We start from the raw sequence: 5,856 nt of genomic DNA on the forward strand, positions 1-5,856 counted from the left end.
GCGCATCTAAGATCTAAGAAGCATTTATATTCCAAATTTGAGCTTTCCAGGACTCACTAGTATCGAGAAACAGAGATGAATGAGTGAGTGTTAAGTAGGTGAGTTTTGCATGAACCTACAACCAATATTTCAGCCTCCGTAAATATAGCGGTATGGAGAAACAGTGATGAAAAGGTAATTTGTATATGTGAACGCGCCCCTTTTATCCCCACGGGGGAAGCCCCAGTTGGAATATTTGTGCGCATCTAAGATCTAAGAAGCATTTATATTCCAAATTTGAGCTTTCCAGGACTCACTAGTATCGAGAAACAGAGATGAATGAGTGAGTGTTAAGTAGGTGAGTTTTGCATTCATAAGTATAGATTATAATATTTCAGCAGAAATAGTAGTAGGCTAAACTGTCAAACTATCGAGTAGGAGTCACAGGTTCAATACACGAAAATGAGGGCTTACAAAATTGTATTTGAGAACAAATTACCTCATTCATAACTTTTAAAGTATTGACTTTGAGCTTCTTCGGTGCCAATGTGTTATACTAAGCTCTTAATAGGTTCCGTTGTATAATATTACATTCTACAATCGCATACAGAATACCTCAATAATATCTGTCTTCTGTATGTATTTCTAAAAGTGTGGTATTCCCAAATCTGCCAATGAGGGAAATGTGACAACTCTAAAATTATCTCATCATCCCAAGTGGGTACCATAAAATGAACAAGTTTAATTTCTGCAGGATGAAATAATAACTTCATTACTTTCAAGATATACGGTATGCTAAAATTCTGTCATTTATCTCCTAGCTTAAATTGCCATTGCTCATGATATGTATATTCATTCAAAGGTGGGCCAATTTCTTAAGTAACATGTATGTAACCTTCCACCACGCTCTAAGATGGATCGTGATATAACGAATCGAGAATGAGTAATCTTTTGAAACCTCAGTAACTCTCAAAAATATTCGTGCAAAGCAACGAAAGGTGTGAGTATCACCACCGTCAACCTTAAGACAAGAAAGTTATTTGAAGCAATGGTCACTTCACTGTAATGGATGAGTCATCTTAAATTTGATTTCAAAAAACGAGTCAGACAAACGCTTCAGAAAATTTTAAAGTATTTGAATAAATCCGTAAGATGAACCTTACGCAGTGAAGTTTAACAAACGCTATAATAGTGTGATGATGTTCTTTAAGAACGAAGATGAAAGAATAGATTTTGAAGCTATTCTGAACATGGAAGTAAATACCAAAAAAGTAGGAAACAGAACACACCAAGTTTTATCCAACTAAATCTCCAGGATAAAATGGCACTTGCCCAAAACGAATATACGATGATAAGCCATTAGAATTAAGCCACACTTATGAAAGTCAACCTTGTTCAGAAACAAACCGGTGTTATATAAATATACTATATTGATGTTTTACGTGGTGGATGGATTCTTGAAGCACTACGTATTCAAAAAACTATCTTAAGGTATCCAATGAAGTGCGTTCCAACCAGGAGAGTTCCTGGGACGGATTTAAAAGGGATTCTTTCAAAATGAAATGTTGGGAAAAAGTATCACTAGTAATTTTTTACCGAAGAAGCGTTCAAACTAAGAAGATGAACATGATAGGAGGTTGATCACATGGTAAATAGAGACGAAATAGTCAAAGGAACAATGAGGATAACCTCATACTGGATAATATATTGACAAAGGTTTGGCACGTTTGATTTGGATAATACTACTAAACGCCTGAGGAAATTGTTAGCCGAAATTTACGGGACCAAAATAAGATCTCAAAGCTCAAATAGCCTAAAATAATATGTCTGTTATAAGATGTTAATATGGCTATCAACACTAGTAGCCATAGATAATTTTTCTGAGGTGTTACCAAAAGAGAACAGAGTGATATAAGGTCCTAGGCCTTCACGGTTGGAGCCAGGACTGGTAGATGGATGAATGGAAGCTGAAGTACCAAACGTTTCGCTGCTACTGCGACAGATATCATCAGAGGTATAAGCGGTGACTGCGAATGCCTGGCAAAGACGTGGCATCACAACGCTCCCACGTCGCTTCCATGTCGTTTCTATGTGCATTGAACCATCTGTTCAGATAGGAGAGACGAGAAAGAGAAAAAAGTGCGTCACGTCCGTGCCTCGTGTATACGCCCAATGGTTATTCTTGGTTAATTGTTGCTTATAAAAGATAAACGGTATGCATGAAGTTAGCATGGTATTTAACGTGATCAAGCAAGGCATTATGTAATACGTATTAAGAGAACATTACTCCAGGACAGCTTGAAATTTAATTCCAATTCATTTTAGCGAAGAGTATTATTTTATGGGCGCTTAGTACTTGTTCAAAGGCTTAATCTATACTTATAAATGCGAAAGTCACTCTTATAATACTCACTCAATCATCTCTGTTTCTCCGTACAGGTAAGTCCTAGGAAGCTAAAATTTTGTATGTAGGTGCTTCTGAGGTTTCTAAGAAAGGATTTTCAAATATTCCAACTGGGGCGCCCCCAGTAGGGGTAAAAGAGGAGCCTTTACATATGAAAATTTCCTTTTCATCCGTATCGCTATATTTTCGAAGGCTGCAATTTTGTATGTAGGTTCGTTTTATATTGTAGTGCAATAAGAAAATATTTTCAAATATTCCAACTGGGGAGCCAGCTGCGGGGAAAAAAGGCGCGTTCATAAAATAAAGTTATTTTTTATATTTTTTGGCATTGCACCCGCGCGGAACCGGGGCGGCTCGCTAGTATATATATGTTACATGGTAACTTTAGACAACCTAGGGGAATTGACCGACGCGCATTTTCACTCCGTTATTTCAGCCTTTTTTATCCAATCTATGTAAGCAAATTGGAAATTAGTCACCCGTTATAATGGTGAAACACGCCGGTCTGCGTTTGATTTAATTTAAAATCCTAAAAGAGTGTTTTTTTTTCAGAAGCTGGATTTAATTTTTAATCAACACTTTAACTAACTGCACTTTTAAAATATTAATGGAAAATTGTTTTTTAAAAGAATGGCGGAACAATACCAGGCAGACTATCAAAGAAATTTCTTCTGTTTTTGAAGTTTCGAAATTTATTTTTGAACTCATTCCTATTTCGTAGTAGGTGCTCATGCCTACTTCATAAAATTGAACAGTTGGAATAACTTTCATATTTGTGACATTTGTGTATCCAGAAATGCTGAAAAATTCTTGTGGAAGTGATATTTCTGAATGAAATGTGAAGTTTATTTCCATATATTTTTGAATGGGAAGTTATTCAGAGTGAAGTGTGAACAAATGGATACGATGTAATATATGTTGTTAAAAATTTTCACTTTCAGGACAAACTTTTGTGAGATTTTTGCGTGCTTCAGGAGGAGACCAGAATTTTAAAATACGATTAATGAAATCGAAAAGGTAATATTTACTGGGAAATATTAGTTTTTGATCAATGTACAACATTTAGGTGAAGTTTGAAGATACACTAGACGAGTCACAGCTGGAAAAAACTGTTCCGAACAGAAATGCGTAAATGCGTGCTAGAGCACCTCAAGATGAAATAAATGGCCTGAATAATGATAAAGGAAATGGTTAATCAGCCTGTAGCGAAGACGAAGATGGATGATTGTCTAGTCTACCAAAGCCTCAATTTTTTTTTAGAGACTCTTTGAATCTACACTCTCAACAACCTTCTTATATTGGAAATACGAGTTGAGAATTGATAAATATTGTAGTATATGAACAGTATGTATACCTGTTTCTTTTTCATATATTCTTATTACCATGGTGATATAAAAATAACAAGTATTGTAAAATTGTTAACAAGTGAAGTTATTAGTTAGGAATTCATCCGCTAGTTTCTTTATAAGTTTATCACAATATGGCGCAGTCGAAAAACGAAATACTTCAGATCAATTATGATGAAAACAGTGGAGATAAGATAGACCTGGAAGTCAAACTAGTTATTGGAAGAGAAGAACTCGACCATATGATGTCAAAATGGCTGTCATTGATGACAGACTGTTCCAAAATTATTAAAATCAACCCATTCAACATTAAAGATGATAACCCAAATACATGGATAAAACAATATGAATTCATGGCCGTGTCCAACAAATGGACTACAGAAGATCAGAAAATACATCATTTGAGATTCAACTTATCCGGTATTTCTCTTCGTTGGTATGAACAAAAATTCAGTGAATCCCGATCATTTTCTTGGGAGGAATGGAGAAATCTTTCATGGTGACGTTTGATGAAGATAACATAACGCAATGGGATAAAGTTCTGAATTATAAACTCTGTCAAGAAACAATTATTGAATATTTTTATGAAAAACAACGGTTGTTATACTTAGCAGACAATTCTCTCTCCGAAAATTCAGTTATTTTTCTATTGATATTAGGGCTTTCCTACTACATAAGGAAACAAATATGCCATAAAGACATAAAATCAAGAATAGAGCTACTTCAACTTCTGAAACATCATACAACACATAAAAGAAACATGACAGATTTTCAAAATACGAGATATCCAGTAAATAACAAGCAAAAAAATAGGGACGGTCGACATTCTGAACAATGCAATTACATCAATGTGATGAGTTTGTTAACAATGACAAAATTAAAAATTTTGAATCATACATTCAAATTCAGAAAATCATGATAACGTAGAAATTTTGTCCATTAATGGGCATGCATTGAAAATATTATATGACACTGGATCTGATATTGATCTCATCAGTGAAAGAGATGTAAAAATATTGAACTTACCATATTTCAATACTAATGTTAATATAAGGAGTTTAGCTGGCATAACGAAATCTGTTTAAAAATCTGTTTTTTTCCGTTAATCAGCTGTCGCACCCCTACGAACGACAACCCTCAGAAGTCGAAACTTGTGCGAGCTAAGGATTAACGAGGTTTACCTTTTAACGTGTGATTCCTAAGAATCTTATCATAAAACTATATTTGATTTGAAAATCAGAGGTGAAGACATTCAAATTGATCCTATCATTATGGAAAATTTGTCATTCGAAATATTATTGGGCAAAATTGCATTGAGAAAACTGGGATTATTCAAGAGAACTTTTCATTTCAACAAGGCAAAATTTTCCGAGGAGAATTTGAAGAAATTATTTCCTCAAATAATGAATCTATCATTTCGTTCTCGTAACTATGAGACAAAACACGAAAATTATAAAATTGAAACCATATACATTTTTTTTGAAGAAACAAGTTTGGATCAAGGATAAAATCAAAGACATGCTAAATCATGGTATCATAAAAAAAATCACTTCACCGTATACCTCACCTTGCGTTATCAAAACAAAGAAGGATGGAAATTATAGATTGTGTATCGATTTTCCACAACTCAATATTAAAACTGAATTAGAGCCTTTTCAATTTCCAATGATTAATGATTTAATAGAAAAATTTGGTGGTTGTAAATATTTCACTGAAATAGATTTGAAAGACGCATTTTGGAATGTGAGCATTACAGAAAATAACAGAAAGTTTACAGCATTTGTAACGGAAGAGGGGCATCATGAATTTCTCAGGTTACCATTCGGATGGAAGAATACAAGTGAAAAATTTCAGAGAGTCATTCAGGATGTTCTTGGTGATTTATTGGACGGAAATATAGTTGCATATATCGATGATATTGTTTGTGGAGGTTATACTTTGGAAGAATGTGAAAATATTACTTTAAACATTTTGGAAAAATATGATGGAAATAACTTCAAAATAAACTTCAAAAAATGTTCTTTTTGTGTACAACAAGTGAGTTTTCTAGGTAGAGAAATCGATGGAAATACAAAAAAGATGGAGAATGAAATCACTGAGAAGGTGAAAAATATGAAAAGACCTTAT

The 5,856-nt window shown here is 34.0% G+C and overlaps 1 long non-coding RNA gene across 1 annotated transcript; it reads left to right on the forward strand.

Annotated features, from left to right (window-relative positions):
* Positions 1–3,047: 3,047 nt before the first annotated feature.
* LOC141487040 (uncharacterized) lies at positions 3,048–4,625 on the forward strand. The gene is made up of 2 exons (XR_012468175.1): positions 3,048–3,400; positions 3,450–4,625. It is a non-coding gene; the product is annotated as an uncharacterized lncRNA (long non-coding RNA).
* The last annotated feature ends 1,231 nt before the right edge of the window (positions 4,626–5,856 follow it).

The sequence above is a fragment of the Leptinotarsa decemlineata genome, unplaced genomic scaffold (genome assembly GCF_025532065.1).
Source record: "Leptinotarsa decemlineata unplaced genomic scaffold, Ldec_3_MD MMD2_tig00078346_RagTag_RagTag, whole genome shotgun sequence".
Taxonomy (NCBI): domain Eukaryota; kingdom Metazoa; phylum Arthropoda; class Insecta; order Coleoptera; family Chrysomelidae; genus Leptinotarsa; species Leptinotarsa decemlineata.